At 36.6% G+C, this 23,848-nt stretch overlaps 1 pseudogene; it reads left to right on the top strand.

Annotated features, from left to right (window-relative positions):
• The first annotated feature begins 1,762 nt into the window (after positions 1–1,762).
• On the top strand, positions 1,763–1,859 carry LOC138831282 (U6 spliceosomal RNA; annotated as a pseudogene).
• Positions 1,860–23,848: the final 21,989 nt, after the last annotated feature.

Here is a 23,848-nt window from a genome sequence, read left to right as displayed (position 1 = left end):
TCCAATTCTGTTTATTGGAGTAAATAAATATCAATTTATTTGTCAAATTATCAACTAATTCTAGTAAGTTTCATTGTGTGAAATATAAAATCAACACATATAACTATATATAATATGATTAAAAGACACACGTTTTGTATTGTTCTGTTGTAGTTACTGTATCAAAGGCAACTCTGTTTTTTTTTTTTTAAATTGTATTTTATTTTATTTGAGAACATACTGTACAGAGGGGCTACAATTACATGGGCAGGATAATGCATACATTTCTTACCAAGCATTGCAGCCTCCTCCTTTGTTTACCCTTCACTTCCCTTCCCCGCCTCCCCCCTCCCCCCACCCAATTTTACCCCCCTCCCCCCACCCAATTATACCCCCCTCCCCCCCACACCGAAATTGTAAAGCTGATTTTGACATGACATTTTGTACTTCTCATTGTTGCAACTGGTCCACCTGAATCCTTAAACGACTTGTTTGTCCCCATCTCCTCCACATGTTATACTGACATCAAATATAGTGAAAGCGGGGGTTACACTGTGGGGGAGGGACATACAAAGCAACAAAGAAATAATCTTATAAATGCATTAGAAACACATGCATGAAAGAAACGAAAACATTAAAATACATATTTAAGGGTTAATTTTCCTAACATCACATTATCTGGCCTTTTCCGCTTGACTCATACCTATACTAGATATTGCAAATAAGGGAAACCATGGGACCTATGCTTCTTTGGGCCTGGCTTACTTCACTTAATATAATTTTTTCCAAACCTTTCCATTTCCTAACAAATGGGGAAATGTCATTCTTTCTGATGGAGGCATAGAATTCCATTGTGTATATATACCACATTTTCTTGATCCATTCATCTCAAAGGCAACTCTGTTTTAAAGTATGATTCCATTATCTCTACTTCAGTGTTTGATAGAGTTAGAGCTAAAGCTTTATCATTTGTAGATTTACAGCATGGAGGCAAGAGGAAACACTGTGATTAAAACATTATCAATTTAATGCCTAATAATGAGGAGAAACATATGCACTTCTCCTGCAACTATGAAAATATTTGGTGATAAAAAGGCAGTAGTGTAAGTTCCTGCCAGGAACTTACAGACAGGCCAGGACATTAAGAAATCATGCATACGAACAATTTTTTCACTTCTTGGCTTTAGCTACTTTTAAATGGAAGGTATAATAAACAATTATATTTTGATAAAATACCTTCTCGTCTGAACAGTTCTCTTTGAACTGTTCATCTCTCTATGATCCCTTGTAACCAAGATTAGTTTTGTTCTAGTAAGAAAATCTTTGCTGTCAGGGTAAGGTATTCTGGTTGTTCTGTTCCCACATGGAAGAAGGGTAAAGGCTCAGGTAGACATTTGTTCCAGTAACACCTCATTTGGGAAAATGTCAGCTGAAGAAGTTTAGAAGTAGCTCTTAAGCAACGCTTAGTTTGAATCCATTAGGTCCACAAAGCTGGATAAATAAATACTTGAAAAAGCCATCACCTTTGGACCTAATTATAAATAATAGAGAGTATGATCAAATTCCAAATAAAAAGACTTAAGATATTCATTGGCAAAAAAAGTTTGCAAATGTGAGCAATCGGCTGATCAATATAATTTTTTCCAATATTCACAGAATTTTAGGGAAATAAGATCGATAGCATTGTTAGGAACAATAAGGTTTCCTTGTTACAAGTAGGCACCCATAGATATAAGCCTGTATATAGATTGCAGCATTAACTATTAAATTTAGAGGATACTACATGCTTCAGCAGCACGTATACTCAAACTACAATACAGAGATTAACATGGCACTTGCACAAGGATAATATGAAAATTTGAGAAGTATTCCATATTTTTCATTCTTCAGATGCAAGAAATGAAAAAAAGTGATTAAAAAGTTGATTACAAAATTACAAGTGTAACAATACACGTAATTCATATAATTAAATTTAGTTTGACATCAGTGTATTAAATCACCTCAGAAAGGCGTTTACATAGCATAAATTTTACAAAACTTTTCAAATTAAACAACATTGTCATTTTATCCCAAAGAAAAATAATATTAAGACCTAGAAAAAAAGGAATCAAACTGTTTCTATATGGAATACAATCGGAAAGGACACATTAATGAACGTATATATTATAAAATAATATAGAATTCAATGTATATCTAGGAGAAAATAAATTGTGAACATTATGCAAACATAGAATAAAGAATATTTTAAAATATACTTTTTCAGACAAGCACCAGAAATATTTTAGTTTCTGTACTACTCATTTCAACAGGTTAATTAAAATTATTTCTTATTAAAAAATCACAAACTCTGAAGAAATTATTATACATGTTTACAAAATCTATTGAATACATTTTTCCACCCAAGGCAGGCAATTCACTTGGAAGAATTCCGCGGAATCCATGAATTTTTACAGTAAAATATTGGTGCTGCCGGGCACTGGTGGTTCATGCCTATAATCCGAGCTAAACAGGAGACTGAGATCTGAGGATCATGGTTCAAAGCCAGCCTGGGAAGGAAAGGCTGTGGTACTCTTATCTCAAATAAACCACTAGAAAACTGGAAGTGGAGCTGTGTCTCAAGTGGTAGAGGGCTCATCTTGAGCTGAAGATCACAGGGATAGCTCCAGGCCCAGAGTTCAAGCCCCATGACCGACCAAAAAGAAAGATATTGCTCTTATTTGGATTGTGAAAATATTTTGTAGGGACACAAAAGATGAACTTGCATTTTTGAAATTTAAGAAACTTAATCCGACCATTAGGACTTCGGTGAACAATTTGTACAGCCTTTTACAACTTCATAGAGGTAGTGATACATACTTATGCTTTTGGCAATGTCAAATAGAGTTTCTTCTATGTTGTTCTTCAGGCCTGGATTTATATAATGGTTCAACAGAAGGCGATCCAGCGTATCTTTGCTATCTCAATTCTCAACAGCAAGATATAAGGGTGTCAAGAGTCCTTTAGTTTGGGGAAGTGTTACTGTGGCTCAAGCGGTAGAGCACTCCCCTTTAGCTGAAGAGCACAGGGACAGCACCCAAGCCCCATGACCCACCAAAAAAAAAATCACAACAACAACAAAAATAAAACAAACAAAAATATTTGGGCTGGGAAAGTGGCTCAGTGGTAGAGCGCTGGCCTTGCATACATGAGGCCCAAGGTTCGATTCTTCAGCACCACATAAGCAGAAAAAAAAGCGGTAAGTGGTGCTGTGGCTCAAGTGGTAGAGTGCTAGCCTTGAGCTGAAGAGATGAGGGACAGCGTCCAGGCCCAGAGTTCAGGCCCCACGACCAGACAAAAAAAAATTTTTAAAAAAAGTCCGTTAGTTTGGCCATTGGTATCTGTATCATGATGAAGTAAGAAAGAAGGGACTCTGGTATTATTCCACGTGTATGCACTGTTCAGGGGTGTCCAGTCATCTACAGTTATTGCATGTGCCGCTTGAGAAACCAACTGACTGACAATGTCTAAGTGTCCACCGTAGGTTTCTTGAAGAGGGATATACTGATCATCATCCCTACTATTCACATAAGTGGCCTTTTGAAAAAGAAGTCTCCGCACTGTAGTAAGCTGAATATTTTCGACAGCCAATTGAAGAAATATGGTTGGATCCTTCTCCATTTTTTTTTCTTGCAATTGATACCATTCCTTACTTTTACATCTTGTTCCCCATATTCCTAAGAATTGCCTAACCAGAGACTTTGAGTGCCAGTGGGAATGAGGTGTCCATGTATTTCCCTAATAGTTCACATTGGTTGAACTGGTCAGAAATATCTGGTGAATTTTCTGCAACTGTTTATTCACCATGATTTATTTTCTCTTTTTCCAATTTTACTATTCGAAATTATTCTAACTGGAGAGTATGGAATTGATGGAGAGCAGAGGAAAGATATTCCTCCATATTCAAATGTACACACTGAAAATGAGGACCAGTGATGTCTCCATGTGCAGCTTATTCTAGGCATGAGAAAATAGGAAATAATGCCTTCCATATAAATGATTTGGGAAATGGCAGAGCAAAAAGTGAAATGATACAACAAAAATATAAAAGCAAAATAAATTAGGATAATTATGGAGCAATCGTGTTATATATGAGAACCATGAAAGGGAGAGAGAAAGAAAGAGAAAGATATGTAATGACGTAGCTAGCCACATAATCCATGCCTCTGATCAATTTGTAGAGCAAACAAAATTTTATTTTTTAAAAGAGATGGAAATCGAATTTATGTATTTACTTGAAGTTAGTAAATACATTTTTAGTAGCCTACATAAAGAGACATAATTTTACCAAACTACAGACAGTAAAATAAATCCTTGATAGTTCTAGTAACAGATCTGACTGAAATCAGTTGAATCATACTTTTCTTGTACAATGAAGGAATAAGAGGGTAGTAAAGCAGCTAGAGAAGGCAGGGAGATTGTATCTGTGACAAAACTTTGTGGAAATTGGTATTGAGGATTTCTTACTGGTGATCCACTTGCACTGGAAGCATGATTCTGAAGTATTGCTTGCCGATTCTGAACTATTGATTTGATTATTATATTCTCCAAGAAGAAAATGAGAATTGATAATGAAGGACTACTAATACATTTTGACCTTCTCACTAAGCACTTTCAATCATCAAAATCACATGAAGACAATAGACAGGCCTACTTTTTAGATGAAAGCAAGTGTCTTATAAAAACAAGGAATGTATGTAGTCATGCAAAGGACTTCTATTTTACCAATGCCGCATACATTTTTCTAATGTTGGGTACCAATAAATAATGGATCTATTAGAAAGCTCTTAAGGCTCCTATGTTCAATAGTGAGTTCTCTTACACTATATCATGGTATTTTTTGTGTTTTAAGAATAAATTTACATTACTAACTTGAATTTCTGACAGGACAGTATCATCACTGTACATCTTGCTTCTATACTCTCATTTTAAAATTACCATCTAAGTATGTGCATTAGATAACTATATAGGAAAAAGTAGAAGCCACACTGATGGCTTATGTCTTTAGTAGTAGTTAATCAGAAAGATGAAATCTGAGCATTGTGGTTTGAAAGCAGACCAAGAAAAAACAGTCCATTAGATTCTGATTTGAATGTAACCAGCAAAATCTAGAAATGGAGCTGTGGTACAAGCAGTAAAATGCTAGCCTTGAGAAAACTGAAATAAAAAATAAATTCTGGGACAAAGCCAGGCCCTGATTTCAAGCCCTAGTAGTAGCACCAAACAAATAAATTAATTAATAAGGTAATTAATTAATTAAAACTAAATTAAGTGGTCACATGTGGAGAGGCAGGTAAAATGTAACATGCGTGGTAATGGTTTATGTATTATTTTGTAATAAGGCATATTATCATTTGTCCTAATCACTAATATTTTATGTGGACTTTTTTGTACAATAAACCCTGAATTTAGCATGCGTGTATATGTGTGTGTACATGTGCGAACATGTGTGTATGTGTATATGTGTGTGTGTGCTGTTGCAATGTTGCTTGCCAATGTGGACAGGGTGAGGCTGAAAAAAGCTAACTGTGTTGCAATGTTTTTATTTATCAGTGTTCTGTCATGTCATTTCAGTGGAACCAGCCTTTGTACATATTATTTGTCTAATAATAACATCATAATCAAAGCATTTACAATATTAAGTTAGAAAAAGAGACCGCTTTCAGCTCTTATTGTATTTTAGGTAAGAAGATACAGACATAATTAGTTAGTAAGTTGTTGCTATAAGATGATTGTCAGTACAAAATACGTATTTGACCTCTTAAATTGGTTATACTTTTAAGATACACTCATAGAGTGATTTGGACCGACTTGACCAAACAGGTATTACTCTCTGATTATTCCTGTGAAACACAAGTTGGATAAACTCTTTCCGGATTTCTGTTGAAAATCACTTTCTTTGCAATATTATATCTATTCTCACTAAGAGATAATCCAACCCATATTATGTTTGAATATCCCATCTTATTCATTGAAAATAAGTATTGTGGATATGCTTGTTAGATATTCCTTTCAAAAACGAACAAACAAAAAGCAAGTGTTATTTCCATATTGTGGATGCATTTGAAGGTGTTTTGTACATGCACAGGTATCTTTACTAATGGCTCTTTTGTGGGAGAAACTACGGCAACTTTAACAAATAAGGCTTTTTGAATATCTGTTCCAATATACATAACATCTCAGAGCAAGTCTTGCAATTTCTGAAAATCCTTTGAATATTTTAGTATTATTTCAGTTCATTGACTGTAGAGCTAAAATTTCTGAAATATTGTTAAGATCTGAAAAAGTATGTGGGTATATACGCTTTTTTATGCTTCATTTTATGAAAACCCAGTTTTTACGAAAGTAAATGGAATAGAATGAAAGAATTAAGTGAATTGGGTAAGCTAATTATTAGTATAATTTTGTTTTCTATTAATAGTCCATTGAATGTAGATGATGCAGTTAAATTATTTCCTCTCTATTTCAGTTAGTTTTAGAATCTTTATAGTTATGAGTGAACTTTTAAATAAAGGTCTTTTAAAATAATTAGGATTAACCTTGTGCTTTTCGTCCTACTCCCAAGAAAATGAGTTATTTTTAAGTGTTAATAGTTTATCATTATGATTATCATAGCGAATCATCATTATCATAGGGACTTAAAAATGCAGTAGTATTGATGTCTTTTTAAACCAATTGTATTCACAAGTTGGAGAGTCTTTAATTCATAATTAGGTCTTGGTGTCAATGATTTTTAACCTCTCGTTCCTAACATTAATGATAGGTAAGACTGCATTTTTGGGTATATGAAAGGTAAAATATTTATCTGGGGTCAAATGTGATTTTATATCATTCTTTCTTTAATAACATTTTAAAGTAGTACATTTCTCTCAAAATGGTGGGTATAAAAAGCCATCAAAAGGGCTGGGAAGGTGGCTCAGTGGTAGAGTGTTTGCCTTGCATGCATGAGGCCCTGGGTTCAATTCCTCAGCACCACATAAGCAAAAAGAAAAAAGCCGGAAGTGGCGCTATGGCTCAAGTGGTAGAGCACTAGCTTTGAGCTGAAGAGCTGAGGGACAGTGTCCAGGTCTAGAGTTCAGGCCCCACGACCGGACCCCCCCCCCCAAAAAAAAAGCAATCAAAATACTTCAAATGGTAAAAAATTTAGGTGAGCTACAATGTGGAAACGATTGCTACAAAAGGCCTGCAGTCTGTTTCCATCAGGAATTGGGCAGGTCATTCTTTCAGTAAGACTGTGTTAACCAGAGATGGGGTCCCCAGGCAGTGCAGTGTTGAGTGAAGGCATAAAATATGATTTCTACTATTTTGAGCTAGAAATCAAGAATGTTATAGTTTAGCAGTTCCTTTCACTAGGGAGGTATAAATTGAGTTTTCACTAGGGAGGTATAAATGGAGTTTTCTTCTTACAGTTACATATTGTCTTTTTTTGTTGTTGTTGGTCATGGGGCTTGAACTCGGCTTGGGTGCTGTTCCTGCACTCTTCCACTCAAGGCGAGCGCTCTACCACTTGGACCACAGTGCCACTTCCAGTTTACTAGTGGTTTATTAGAGATAAGAGTCTCACAGTCTGTCCTGCCCAAGCTGGCTTTGAACCACAATCCTCAAATCTCAGCCTCCTGAGTAGCTAGCATTATAGGCGTGAGCCACCGGTGTCTGTCTAAGTTACCTATTTTCTAACAAAGATAAAGGAAATATTATTAGAGTGTGCACAATAATTTTGGGAATTTTCCTAGAATTAGTAGACTGAGTGCTAGTATTTAGTTATAAAATAGAATGAGGTTAGTTCATATAGTGGGAATGGAACGCAGGCTAACACTTACCGTGTGTAGAATGTTGTACTAGTAATTCCAACTCTGAAGACTTAAATATCATCATCTTAGAATTAAAAATAGAAATAGTTTCACTTTATGGGATTATTGTGAGGATTAAATTAGATACCAAAGGTAAAGTACTTGGAAAAACAATCAGAGTTTGATACTTTCTACCTTTTATTTTATCATGTGATATATTCTAATAGTTTTACTGTGATTTTTATATTGTCTATTTAGGATATGCAAAGTGATGTATTGATATACATTGCGTTGTTCACTTTTCTGTCATTATGAGGAAAATACCTGCAAAGAAAATTTCTGAGAAGGCAAGTATCATATTGACTCATGGTTTAAGATCAGATGTCTCCATTGTTTTTAATTATATTTTTATTAAATAGGTGTACAAAATGTTTTCCATTCAACGAATCAGTTTATAAGTACAATGGATCTTTACATAACTTTCTCACATCCTTCCAAACCTCAACCCACTTTCGTTTTTATTAGTTTCATACTATCTGCATTGAATATTATGGCTTCACTATCTACTTCCATAAGTCTCTTTGTTTCTTCCCTTTGATTTTCCCTCACATTTTCCAAGTGGTAGCCTCCAGGTATTCATTTTGTTGGATTAAAAGTTCAATTTTATAAGAAATTACACCTGTTAAATACTCCTCTACAAATAGCATGCTTTGATTAATACTGTTTTTTAACTTGCATAAAATTCTGGCTTCTAAATACACGTTCTTTTTGTGTCTGGCTGTGACTTCATTTATTTAACATAATTTAGTTCTATCCATTACTTTGCAAATGCTGTAACAGTCTTTATATTGGATGGGTGCAATCCAATTGTGTATATGTGCAACACTTTCTCCAACCATCCCTCTGCTAAAGTGCATCTGGGCTGTTTCCATAAATTCTCTACGGTGAATAGTGCAGTAGTGAACATGATTGTGAGAGTGATTTTACTCTAACCTTTTGGGAAAATTCATCACTGTTTTTCTGGGAGCAATCCTCTAGCCAATTTTCCAGAATTAGCACATCCATTCCTTCATCTACATCACAACGTTTTTCAGGTCCTCAAAAACACACTACCCCCTACAGGTACCAATCAGCTAAAACCAGACTGTGCCCATATTCTTTTGTTGTTGTTATTGTATTCTTTCCGGTCAAGGGGCCTGAATTCTGGGCCCTCAGCTGTCCCTCAGCTTTTTTGCTCAAGGCTAGCAATCTACCACAGCTTCACTTCTGGCTTTCTTCTTTTTGCTTATGTGGTGCTGAGAAATCAAACCCATGGCCTCAGGCATGCAAGGCAAGAGCTCTACCACTGAGCTACTTTCGCAGCCCCGATGTGCCCATATTCTTTTAATACATTTTTCATAATTTTACACATAATTTAGTGAGAACCTTCTACGTACTTTCCTAATGTGGGAATGAGGTATATGACAATAGAGCAAAAGTAAGGGATATGGGATTAAATTAGCTATTATCATATTTAAAATAATTTTCAGCTCTAACTCATAGCCTCACTTAGTATTATTTTAATCTTTATTTGATTATTTCACCTATCCCCTAAATTATAACATGTGATTTAAATACAAAGGCAAAAAAGTGTGGTTTGACTTTGACATTCATGTGTGAGGATGCACAATATGGGCAAATAAAGGGATTGGAATTAATAGCCATTATCCATTTTGTTAAAGTGTTTTCTCAAACTGATTCTCACAATTCATATTTCATTCAACAACAAGAAACATGTGACAATTCCCTTTGTTTTGCTCCTCATTAAACTTGTTTCCATGTTATTTTATAATGAAGGATGATTTCATAAATCTACTGTAGATACAAAAAACTGTTAAAATATTTCTATATGTATGCATTGATATAAATACAAACACATATATTATAAAGGTTATAATGATAAATTATAACTTATGTAACTGTACAATTTACTAAATTATTAAAAACATGGACGACTCAGGCCTGGAATCCTGGTTACTCAGGAGGCTGAGAGCTGATGATTATGGTTTTGAAGCCATCCTGGTCAGGAAAGTCCATGAGCCTCTTATCTCCAAACAACCAACAGAAAATCAGAATTGGAACTGTGGCTCATAGTAGTAGAGTGATAGCCTTGAGTGAAAAGACTCAGAGATATCACCCAGGCTCTTAGTACAAGAACTAAAATCTACCCCCAAAAAGTATTTAATTTACACTTATGTAAATAGAGTATTTCCTTCACACAAATGCACATCCATCCTCATTTGCAAGGTAACTCTGTTATGTCTGGAGTACCACATAATATTATCACTTAAGTAGAAAGTATTACAACATGGGTAAACTCTAACTTTCTCATGGATTTTTCTCCACTCAAATATTCAAATCTTGCAATTATTCCCATTATTTAAAGTCATAGCTTTTTTTCTTTAATACACATAAGACTGGAATTTGAATTGAGTGTCTTGTGTCTCCTAAATGGTTGTTCTTACCACTTTGGCATGCCCCCAGCCCTAAATTATCCTGATTAACTTTCAGATAGAATCTTGCTTCCTACTTGTGTAAGATCGTGGGCTCAGTCTATTTTATGTTATTCTTCCTGGAATTTAGAATAACAAGTGCCTGGCATTGTGTACAGATCTTTGTGTCCAGTCTGAACTTTAACCACTATCCTCACAATAGTAGACTCCCTCGTAGTCAGGATTTTCATAAGCTTATCATAGCTATTTTTAAAAAAAATCTTTGCATTTCCTGCAGGTTCTTGAGTACTGAGTTAATTGGTGTTTTCTTGGGTTGTTTTGTTTCTTTTGAATGTATGTGTTGAGTTGTTCCTCATTTTTCCTTTTGTTTCTTTCACTCAAGTTCTTACCTATAGTGCTGAGAAACCAATTCTTCTTTCTCAAGATAGTCAAGGTGAACATTATTTATTCCAAAACAATTCCAGTAATATTTAAACACCTTCAGAAATTTCGAGAAAATGGCGGAGGAGAATCTGGTGGCTAAACAAGCTCTTGCATAGAAAGCAGTTCTAGTGTTCCAATGAACAGTCCTAGGCACACCAAGTGTGCCATCACATTACAGAGAGTTTGGGCAGAGAGGAAAAATCCAGGTAAGGAGACAGATCTGAGCATTTTCCAGCAACCATGGCTGAGGTTGCTGTGGCGGCTGTGGTGCCATCCATAGCCGCCATAACTACAACCCAGAGAGTCTGGGACAAATGTGCCAGATGCAGCAAGTGAGCAGATTTTACTCAACACGACCAAGAACTGACAAGTAGCAGATATCTTCATCCTGCAGATAGCAGACCAGACGCTACCCAGGAACCCACACTCCAGCGTGAGTACAAAACTAACATCCTCACTCCTTCTCAAAGGGAGCAGAGGAGGGAAGGACACCCCTCCCCCCAACACCGGAAATATCCACCTTTGATGTAGACAAAAGCCTGGCTAAGTAGCTAGATCCAACTCAGTTCTTTGATGAAAACAAAAGAGTCATTTAGCTAGTCACAAGTACCTACCCTGACCTGCCATTCTCAACTCCACCCATGGGAAAGTCACAACAACAAGGCAGAGAAAGCTAATCCCACAAAGGAGTGGCTTTCTTCACTGGGTAAACAGAGCCAGAGGCTGCCCCTCCCTACAACAGCCCTGACAATCAATTGAAACTCAGTAAACATAAACCCTGAGAATGGCTCCAGGCTGGGCTTTGTGAATGTCTCAGAAGCTAGCCCCTCAGGGAAAAGCTACTGTTTGCTGAAAGGCTTCAACTTTACCCAGAACCCAGCCTTATTACAGAAACTCCAAACTAGAGGAAACAGCCACCTCCCTCTTTTGTGATACTCAAAGCAGATCTCCCTCCCACTGAACTAGCCTGGGAAGCAATCACAAACTTCTGGGTAAACCAACAGAATTTTTTCTGCCTTCCCAAACAAACTGACTTAAGAAACCAATCAAGCCCCAGAAAACCAAACACCACAAGCAAACCAGAGACTCCACCAAGAGACTGGTTACTGACACAAGGGAGATACAGGATCTTCCCATCAACCCCCCAAAAACAAAATCAAAGAAGTCTTTTTTGTATCTTTTTAAATTTTTACTTTTTAATGATAAAAATTGTTTTCATTAATCATTTTTTCTTCCTCTTATAACTTTTATTTTAGGTGTATGTGTGTGTGTGTGTGTGTGTGTGTGCTTTTTAAAAAAAAAATGTTTACTGACCTGTTGGTCTTTTTTGTTCTTTCTTTCTCATTCGTTTTACTTTTTCATCTATTGTTCTTTTTGCATGAATTATTTGTTGTTCTGTTCACCTCCTATATACCTGTCATTGATTATAAAACCTTATCCACAATTGTGTACATTCTTAATCCAAAAACGTATTACTCAATTCAAAACCTCTTAGGATTTCATTCCTAAATAGCAGTATTATTTATTTATAACTATAAATTTGAAGTATTTTTATTTTTTAGTTTTTCAGGTCTCCTTTCTATCCCTCCCCTCCTCTCATCCTTGTTCATCTCTCAATTTTACTTCTTTAAATTTTCATTACTTTTAAGAGTTTCACTTTTTAAATTTAAATATTTGTCTTTCCATTTTTTCTTGTCTCTTTTTAAAAATTTTTTCTTCTCTCTTTTCTATCATTCTTTCCAATCCATTTCCCTCTGTGAGATTAGGAGTTGGTTAATTTCACTCTCCTTTTACCTTTCCACATCCCTCTAATGCTGTTTTCCCCACCTTTCTCCCTAAACATAATAATTTCTGGTTTGTCAAATTATTCTTTGGTATTCTTAGCCCATTAAAACATAGTTATTTAATGTTGAATGGACTGTATCTGTTGAACTAGATTGTATCTTCAAACATTTGACTATGCAATTACAGGACTTTGGTTGATGCTTGCCTTAAAATGGTGTTCTAGCACAAAACTGGTATTACTTTCATCCCAAATGGGCAGAACAAGCAAGAAAATCACAAGGAAAATGGCAAGTCCGGGTATCTCAATTCCCACTCAAGATAATCAGGTTACAGAACAGATAATTAATAATCCAGACGAGAGTTCCCCAAAAGCTCTACAAACACTACTGGTAAACATGGTGAATGAAAAGATTGAAACCCTGCAAAGGACTCATTGTGAACGTGTTAGGGAGAGAGTGGAGGCAAACCAAAGATCAAAACAGGAAGCTCATGGGCTTGAGAAAGCTACTCAAAGATTGATACTGGAATTGCGTGAGCAGGTTGAGAATACTCAAAGAGAAATAAAGGAATTGTCTGAGCAGGCTGAGATCAGTCAAAGAGAACTAGAGAAGTTACATGAACATGAGAAATCTAATCAAAGAGTAATACAAGAATTGCAAGAGCTGGATGAGCATAGACAAAGATCACTAGAGCCATTCATGGAATCCATAAACAGTCACCTGAAAGGAGTCAGGGAGACCACAAAGGGAATGTTGAATGGAGCCCAACAGAAGGAATGAGAGTCCAAGGAAACCATAACCAATCAACTAAGTGATTTGAGAGTAAACACTGAACACCAAATTAAGGTAGTAAAGAATTTCATACAAGATCTAAAACAAAGCTCCAACAAAGAATTTGAAGCCATAACAGCCAACCAATTAAAAGGAAAAGAAATTAAAAATAAAGTAGAAAGTCTTGACATTAGGTTAGACTATGCAGAAGATTGAATCTCCGGCATTGAAGACAGCCTAGGTATTATAGAGAAAGAACATACAACTATCCAAGACAAATTCAAGAAATATGATAGATCTATTCAACACTTGGAAGACACCATCAGAAGGCCTTATCTGAGGGAAATGGGTGTAGAGGAGCATATAGAGACATAAGGTAATGGTCTAGAAAATTTGTTCAACAGGATCCCAGCAGAGAACTTCCCAACACGCAAAAAGATAGGCATATTCAGATACAAGAAGCTTTTAAAACTCTAAATAGACCAGACAAGAACAGGACTTCCCATCGTCCAATTAATTATAAGCCACACAGGATCAATCAGACCAAGGAAATGATCCTTAAAGCTGTCAAGGAGAAAAGATCAGTCATCTATAAAGGAAAACCAATTAGAATCACCTCAGATTTCTCAAAAGAGACAATTAAAGCAAGAAGAGCCTGGAATGGTGTATGCCATGCTCTAAAGACAAACAACTATCAACCAAGAATAGTGTACCCAGCTAAACTCTCAAACATAATTGAAGGTCTAATAAAAATCTTCCATAGCAAAGAAAAACAAACAATATATCTCCACCAAATCAGCTCTACAAAAGATACTAAATGATGTCCTAAATATAGAAAACCAACAAGACCACAATAAAGGCCAAGAAACCACATACAAACAGAATCCAAGAACCAGAGAAAGAATCCAGTAGGCGCAGCACCCAAGAAGGTGGATAAAATGGCAGGAGCACCCAAATACCTCTCAGTCCTCTCTCTCAATTTTAGGGGATGTAACTCTCCAATTAAGTGACATGGACTGTCTAGTTGGTTTAAAATGCAAGATTCTTCTATCTTCTACCTTCAGGAATCACAACTTGCCCATAAAAATCAAACACATTTTGAAAGTGAAAGGCTGGAACAAAATCTACCAAGCAAACGGCCCCCCAAAACAGGCAGGAGTTGCAATCCTAATATCAGATAAAATAGGCTTCAAATTAACATTATTGAGAAGAGATAAAGAAGGTTACTACATACTAATTAAGGGATATCTCTTTCAGGAGGATATTAAAATTCTAAATATTTGCCAAACAATAGTGCACCCAAATTTATACAAGAAATACTACTTTAAATCTCACATAGGTCCAACGACATTAATTGTTGGGGACTTTAACAAACCACTATTCCCACTAAATAGATCAACTCGGCAAAAACTCAACAGAGAAACTGCAGATCTAAACAAGTGCATACATCAACTGATTTAGCAGACATCTAGCAAATATTCATCCAGCAGCATAAGAATACACTTTTTGCTCAGCAGCACATGGAACATTTTCCAAATCAAACTTGTCAAAATTCAGAAACATTGAATTCATATCTTGCATTCTATCAGACCAAAAGGGAATAAAATTAGAACTCAACACAAAAAGCCACCAAAGAAAGTCCAGTATAAGATGGAGGCTCAAAAACACACTGTTCAAACACCAATGGGTCATGGAAGAGCTTAGAATCGAAGTTCAAATGTTCATATTATTCAACAAAAACTAGCACAGAGATTTTCTGCTCCTCTGGGACACAGAAAAGGCACGATTCAGAGGCAAGTATATAGCTCTGAGTTCCTATATTAACAAATTGGAGAGACCTGGAACCAACAATTTAATGAGATCTGACACTCCTTGAAAAAGTGAATCAAGATAAACCCCAATCAAGTTGATGGAAAGAAAGAATTAAAATTCAATCACAATTAAATGAATTAGAATCCAAAAAAAACCATATGAAGAATCAACAAAATGAGAAGGTTCTTCAAAATGATTAACAAAATTGACAGACCCTTAAAAAAGAAAAAGAAGAGAACACACCCAAATTAATAAAGTCAGAGATGAGAATGGAAACATCACTACAAAAACAACCAAGATTCAGAACATTATAAAGGAATACTGCTCAAAACTTTATGCTAATATGTTTCAGAACTTGGCAGAAATGGACATTTTCCTGGCAAATATTGACATGCTGAAACTAAGATGAGTTAAACCATCTTAACAGGTACATATCAAGCATTGAAATAGAAAGAGCAATAAGAGAACTCCCATCTAAGAAAAACCCAGGAATAGATGGTTATACAGCAGAATTCTAAAAGGCCTTCAGAGCAGAACTAACACCAATACTCCTCCAAATCATCAATGAAATTCAAAGAGAAAGTTCCCTACCGAACTCTTTCTATGAAGCCATCATAACCCTCATCCACAAACCCTCATCAAAGAAAGAGAACTATAGACCCATTTCTTTGATGAGCATTGATGCAAAGCCTCTCACCAAAATTTTGGCTAATCAACTTCAACAATTCATCCAAAAAATCATACACCATGAGCAAACAGGATTCATTTCAGGGATGCAAAGCTGCTTCAATATACACAAATCAATTAACATAATTCATCACATCAACAAGAGCAGGGATAAGAACCACATGGTTATCTCAATAATTGCAGAAAAAGCCTTTGACAAGATCCAACACCCTTTTATGGTGAAGGTCCTGGAAAAATTAGGAATCTATGGAACATTCCTCAATACAATAAAGGTTGTGCATGACAAAACTACAGAAAGCATTATACTCAATGGTGAAAATCTAAAGCTATTCCCTCTAAACTCTGGAACGAGACAAGGAGGCCCACTCTCTACTGCTCTTCAATTCAAACATAAAGAGGAACCCAATAGGGAAAGAAGAAGTATAACTTTCCCTATTTGCAGATGACATGATCTTGTATTTAAAGACCCCACTCCCAAGTTACTCAAGGTTACTCAAAACTTGGGCAAACTAGAAGGGTATGAAATTAACCCTCAAAAACCAATGGCTTTTCTGTATGCCTACAATGAGAAAATTGTGGCTGAAATTAGGAAAGCAACTCCATTCGTAATAGCCCCACAAAAAATAAAATACCTACGAATTAACTTAATCAAAGGAGTGAAGGACCTCTATGATGAAAACTTTAAATACCTGTAAAAGGAAATCAAAACAAACTTAGAAAGTGGAAAAACTCCCATGTTCCTAGATTGGAAAGATCAAATCGTGATAATGGCAATACTTCCCAATGCTATCTACAAATTGAATGTGATACCTGTCAATATTCCAACCTCATTCTTCAAGGACATAGGAAAGGCAATCCAAAAATTCATATGGAACAATAAAAGACCCTGAATAGGAAAAACGATCGTTAACAGAATGAACAGTGTTGGAGGAAAATCAGTACAAAATTTCAAACTCTTCTACAAAGCCATAGTAAGTAAAACAGCTTGGTACTGGCACAAGAACAGACCTCAGGACAAATGGAATAGAATTGAAATGAACCTAAAGACCTACAGCCATCTAATCTTTGATAAGGGAGCTGAAAAAAATAGAATGGAAGAAAGACAGCCTCTTCAGTAAATGGTGCTCTCAAAATTGGTTAACTACTTGTAGAAAACTAAATCTAGATCCTTATATATCACCCTGTAGCAGAATCAACTCCCAATGGATCAAAGACCTCACAATATGAAGACACTCTGAAAACATTACAGGATGGAATAGGAGAAACCCTAGATCTCCTTGGTACAGGCTGAAAATTGCTTAATAGAGACCCAGAAACACAACAAATCATAGAAAGGTTGACAAATGGAACTGCATGAAATTGCAGAGCTTCTATATGGCAAAGGACATAGCTAGCAAGATCCATAGAAAGTCCACAAATTGGGAGAAGATCTTCACTAGCCATACAATGGACAAGGGTCTCATATCTAAAATATATCTGGAACTCCAAAAAATTAAATCCCCCAAAAACAAATCCTAAAAGAATCAACAGCCCAATAAATAAGTGGGCTAAAGGCTTAAAGAGAAACTACTCTGAAGAGGAAGGAAAGATGGCTAATAGACACATGAAGAAATGCTAAACCTCCCTAGCTATAAAAAATGCAAATCAAAACAACATTGAGATACCACCTCACCCCAGTTAGAATGGCTATAATCAAGAACTCTATTAACAACAGATGCAGGAGGAGATGTGGATAGGGGAACCCTACTGCATTGTTGGTGGTAGTGTAAACTTGTTCAACCACTTTGGAAAGGGGCATGGAGGTTCCTCAAAAGACTTCATATGGAGCTCCCCTATGACCCAGGAATCACACTTTTGGGCATTTACGCAAATGATCACAAAGAAGACCACACTAAAGCTCCCAGCACAACTATGTTTATGGCAACATTATTTACCATATCTGAGCTTGGAACCAACCCACATGCCCCTCAGTAGATGAATGGATCAATAAATTGTGGTATATATACACAATGGAATTTTTGCCTCCATCAGAAATAATGACATTGCCCCATTGTTAGGAAAATGAAAGTCTTGGAAAAAATTATATTAAGTGAACTACGCCAGGTCCAAGTACACATAGGCCCCATGGTTTCCCTTATTGGTAATAAATAGGATATGTCTGAGACAAGCAGAAAAGGTCAGATTCGTTGATGTTAGGTGAAATGTACCCCAAGATAAGCATTCAAATATTTTTTCTTTCATGCGATTGTTTCTAACATATTTATAAGATGAATTTTTGTTGCTTTGTATGTCCCTTCCCCACAATATAGCTCCTGTTTTCACTGTATTTTATGTTGGTATAGTTTGTGGAAGGGAAAGGAAAAAACAAATCTTTTAAAAAAGGATAGAGTTGGACCCATTGTAACAATGAGATGTACAAGATGTTTTGTCGAAAAATGAACTTTAAAATTTTCGCAAGGAGGGGCATAATGGGGGGAGGGGCAGGAGGGATGAGATGGAAAGTGATAGGAAGTGGAAACAAAAGAGGAGGCAACGATGCTTGATAAGAAATGTACTCATTATCTTGCCCATGTAATTGAAACTCTTCTGTATGGTATTTTCAGAATAATAAAAAAAAAACCTTCATACCTATTAATGGTATACAAATTCTTTGTGCTTAGAAGGGTCTTTTTATTTTCACAGTCGTTTTTGGCATACACAGACATATCATTGATTATATGAAGATAATAAATTTCCAGATGCTTGCCAGGAGGAGTAAAACCTATAGTTTATTTTTTTCCAGAGGCTTCACATTTCATGAAAGAAATATGCTGCTTGATGTAGGATTTCACAAAATTATACTGCTAGGAAGAACTTAAACAATCATCTAACATTACAGAGATGAGGGAGATGAATTGATCTCTTAAATAATTTACTTTTGGGTCAAATAAGAGCAGGCTGCCCAAAAGAGAGTAGACTTTAGAGAAACATGATGAGTTGTATGTAAATAGGTGCTTAGCTGATTTTGTTAATTTGTGAACTAATACAGGGAAATAAAGTACAGCAAGGTAAAAAAAAATAAAGAACTCTGCATTGAAATACTCATCTGTATGTGTGTGCACACACGTGCCTGTACACACACGTGCATGTTCATGTGCTCATGCATGCATCATTCCTGCTCTAAGCATCTGTGCCCAAAGTAGTGGTCTACCACTTGAGCCACTGATGCACTTCTGGTTTTTTGGAGATAATCACATGTTTTTTCATGATTGTACTGGCTTTGAAAAGTGGTTTTCAGATCTCGGCCTCCAGAGTAGCTAGCTAAGCTGATTCACCCTCTGAGTAGCTAGCTAAAATTCTGTTTGTCCTCTATGCTTCATTGCTCTTTTATTCTTTTCCTGAGGTAATCACAAACGTGTCATAAAAATGTCTAATTGCTTTAAAAATACTGTTACTGTTTGGCACCAGGGGCTCCAATCTGTACTTTTAACTACTTAGGAGGCTTGAGAACAGAAACCAGGCCAAATTTTAGGGGAGTTCCTTCTCAATCTATAGCTGGGTGCATTAGATCATTTCCACCATCCTGCACTATCTAGAGACTAACATTGGAAGGACTGCAGGATCCAGTAAGCTAGACAAGTTGGTGTGCAACTCTGATGCAATTGATGATGGGAAACTTAAAAGGACAGATCAGGTGCATGTTTTTGTGGAAAGGGAACCCTTATCCTAAAATTAACCAATGACATAATGCCAGCCTAGCAAGAACAATACCCCAATTTGAAATCATCACAATTTTCCAAAACCAAAATAAGTACATTTTTAACATCCCAAAACTTAGTACAATCTGTTCTTTGCTCTAATATCATCTTTATCTGATTATCATATGACATGACAGAATAGTTTCTTCATTAAACTTATGATATATTTTAAAAGACCTAGAAAATTCTTTCTCACTTATTAAGTGCAAACGAATGACATATTACCTCATTTCTTACATATTTGACTGCCACTAAAAATCTATTCAATGATTAGTATAGTAATATATTCTGATTTATTACTTTATTTGTAACAGTTGTTAAACATGTTGCTTTTCTGCTGAAGTATAAGTATTTAAATAATCTTAACACAGGGTGCTATATGCTGAGTCCTGGGAAAGAGTGCTATGTGCTGAGTTTTTCAAAGCATGCCATGCACTGAGTCCTATACAGGGCGTGCTATGGACTCCCTCCTTCAAAGGGTGTTGTGTGCTGAGTCATCCCAAAGGCTACGATATGCTAAGTCCTTCAAAGGACACATTGTGCTGTCTTTTACATAGTGTGCTTTGTGCTGTTTTTTGAAGTATGCTGTGTGCTGAGTCATCCCAAAGTGTGCCATGTTCTGAGTCCTTGAGAGGTAGTTTTCCCCAACAATCTCTCTCAGTCTCTCAGTCTCTCAGTCTCTCTCTCTGTCTCTCTCTCTAACTGGGTCACTGTGCACGTTCTTGATATGTGGAGTGGAGAGGCTTGGAGGAGAGTCTCCTCTAGAGGTGGGGCTGAGGGGAGATTCGATCCCCTGAGCAAGCGCTAGGGTTGGCGGGGAGTGCAGAGCTGAGGTGAGGCTGTAATTCCCATGGCCTGGAAGCCTTAGGGGCCAGTCAGGGCTGATCTTTTGGGCAAGGGTAGGGGGTGGAGCCAAGGGGAAGAGGGGACTGGGCAGAGGGGAGGAGGAGGGAGGGTCGGGGGCCTCAATGTGGTGTCAGCAGTGGCCAGGGTCTCCCAGGGGCAGATGTACATGCACAGAGGATGTGAGGCGGCCTGCAAGAGGAGTAGAAGTAGAGAGAGAGAGCAGAGAAGAGCAAGGATAGGCACGAGGGTAAGTGGCTTCACATGCTCTGTTCGTGGATCAATAGAAAAATAGCCAAAACAAGAATAAAGGAAACAAATGTACAGCCAAGAAAAATATAGTTAGAATAAAGGTAGAGGCAATAAAGGTGCAGCCAAGTATAGAGGAAGCCTTGAACCAACACCCCTTCCTGCAAGCATGCTTCCATGAAGCTTATGCTTTGTCTGGCATGATCTCTCACGCAGCTTCAGCAGGAGGTGTCATGGCATTTCTTCCTTTTCTATTTTTTAATTGAAACTCATGAATGTCTTGGTGCACAGAAGAGATAAATCTAAAGATCATCAGGCCCTGGAAACTGGTCTGAAATTCTTGTCTTCAACCATGGTGGGTTTCCCCTCCCCCACAGTGCCCGAGAGTTAATCAGACCTTGAGTTGAAATCCCAGGCCTGTCAGAAAAATGGTGAGAATTCGAAGCCAGGGTCTTAAATTATTTTTAACCAGGAACATGAACTGTCTTGAGAGCACTCTCTGTGCTATGATATCATTCTATTCAAAGCAAATTTGTTAGCTGGGTGCTATTCTTCATAACGACTATGGATGTTCACTGAAAGAAATATATGCATATATATGCAGACACATGCAGTTACTGGTTCTTTTTTTTTAGTGCAGATTCTGAGGCTTGAACTGAGCCTAGAAATTGTCTCTGAGCTCCATTTACACAAGGAAGCACTTTATTGTGCCTTAATCCATGATACTTCATTAAATGGAGGCATAATTTAATACCTAATAATTATTAGTAATATTTTACATGTAATTTAATAATATATAGACATCTCACATTCTATAAGTATATTTATATTTTCTATAAATATATTTATATTTAAATGTACAGTGGAATATACATATACATCTCTCTCTCTCTCTCTCTCTATATATATAAATATACATGTATTTGCACCAATTTACACATCTATCTATTTATATACTGACCACTCCTGGGGCTAGAACTCAGGTCTTGGGAACTGCCTGGCATTGAATTTGTTTGAGGCTGCTGTGCTTAAACTGACCCCTTGATGAATTGGACATTCCAGGCCCTGAGTTCAAATCCCAGGAATGCTGAAGTCAATTGGTGGAGTAAGAAGCCAATGATGACCTAATTTCCTTTCCGTGGAAATATTGTGCCCTAGGTACAATATGTAATATCTATGCAAATACATATGTATGATATATATTATACATGTATATAAATATTATTTTTGCCAGTTCTAGGCCTGGAATTCACACACTGGGAAATGCTCCGGATTTGTTTTTCTTCTAGGTTAGCTTTCACTTCACCCAGAGCACAATAGTGTTACCTAGTCTCTGAGTTCAAATTCTAGGTATGGCAGATAAAGTGGCCCAAACTCCTAGCCAAGACCTTAACTTTTTTGGGGGGGCAGGCATGGGGCTGGAACTCAGGTCACCACAAATCTGACTCAGCCTTGATTACCCTAGGCTGGGGTGCAGCTTTTAAACCCACAGATGATCCAGGGATCAACTCCCAGCTGTGGCAAAAAAAGTAAAGCAACCAAAATGGAAGAGGAAAATCCAGGAAATTTTAGACAACAGTTTTACCTTTGTTTCCTTTGCACTGTGACCATCCTGGCTCTCAATGACTCGGCTTGAAAATTGCACATGTCCTTGCATGGCCGAAGGCTGGCGAGCTGTCAGTGAAGCCTGAGCCCAACCAAGACACCTAGGCCCTGAGTTCTGTGCTGGGACTTCCACTTACTCATTCCTATCTATAGGAACAATAATAGAATCTTTGTAATGTACCAATTGAACTACTAATTAGCTAGTCATTGTATTATAAGATTGTACGCAATAAATATAGGTCATTGATTAACTTAATTAACACTTTATTAAGTCTCCTACTGTGATTAATTAATGGTGGCATAATTTTAGACCAAATAATTCATAGTAATAGAATATATAAAAATAAGATATAGGTCATCATTCTTTATATAGAGTTACACACTAGAATCTACATAAATGTCTATCTGTCTCTATCTATAACTTTATTTATAGATTCATATACATATCTAAATACACACACACGCTGCAATCTACACATCTATCTGTTTATATATTGGCCACTCCTAGGGCTTCATCTCAGGTCCTCAATTTTGCCCGACACCTTCACTTGTGTCAGCCTGGTGGGCTAACATTGACCCACTAAAATATATAATTGATCCTCTAAAATATATAATAACTAAATAAAAAATAAAATGAATAACTACACTAACTGCAATATGCAATAAACATGTATATGTAAATATAAATCATGTGTTTAAAATGTATATGAATATTATTTTAGCAAGTGCTAGGAACAGGCCTGTCTTTCTTGTCTTCCAGCATTGTGAGCTTTCCCTTCCCCAACAGTACTGCAGATTTACCCAGCCCCTGAGTTCAAATCCCAGGCCTGGCAGAAAAAATGGAATGTATATAACACCAAGTAGCCTAATAATTGTTTAAATATTTTTAATGTATATATGTACGTATGCATTTATGTATTACATATTTTTATTTTGTCAAGCACAGGGCTTGAACTCAGGGCATGGCAACTCTGCCTAAGCTTTGATCACTCTAGGCTGGGTTGCAGCCACTGGACCCACAGCCGAACCTCGGTTCCTGGGCCTCAAAGGATGACAGGAAAATTAAATAAATAAAACGACACAGAAAAACAACCAGTAACTTGCAATGGCTGCCGGTTTTACATTTGTTTTCTTTTCAAGGTGACCATCCTGGGTCTAAATAACAGGGCTGAAAAAAGTGTCGGTAACCTGGCATTGATGAAGGCTGTCAGACTTCCAGAGAATCCATGGGCCAACACCGCAACATAGGCCTTGTGTTCGAAGTCGGGTCCTGACCCCAACCAAGGGAGGGAGATCCTAATTGTCTCGTTCCTATTCATAGGAATATTGATGGAAAGATATGAATGTCAAGGTTGAATTACTTGTTCCTGAATGATACTGGCATAAAATTAGAGAGAGATTTTAGGAGGCTGATGGATTTTAATGAATATTTTAGAAACATTAAAAGATTACTATTAATTACATGGACACAATAGCTTTGGGACAGTGGTCGATATAATTAATAATTCATTAAGGATGAAAACAGTAATATTACTTACATGGAGGCATAATAAATACCCAAGAATTGGTAGGAATGTAGCCTATATAAGTAAATAATGTATAGACATCTCTGGCACTCTATAAAGATTTATATTTATTTG

Source organism: Dipodomys merriami, unplaced genomic scaffold (assembly GCF_024711535.1).
Source record: "Dipodomys merriami isolate MVZ:Mamm:240054 unplaced genomic scaffold, mDipMer1.0.p SCAF_190, whole genome shotgun sequence".
Classification (NCBI taxonomy): Eukaryota; Metazoa; Chordata; class Mammalia; order Rodentia; family Heteromyidae; genus Dipodomys; species Dipodomys merriami.
The sequence above is the reverse complement of the archived record's forward strand: the minus strand, read 5'-3'. Positions and strand labels throughout refer to the sequence as shown.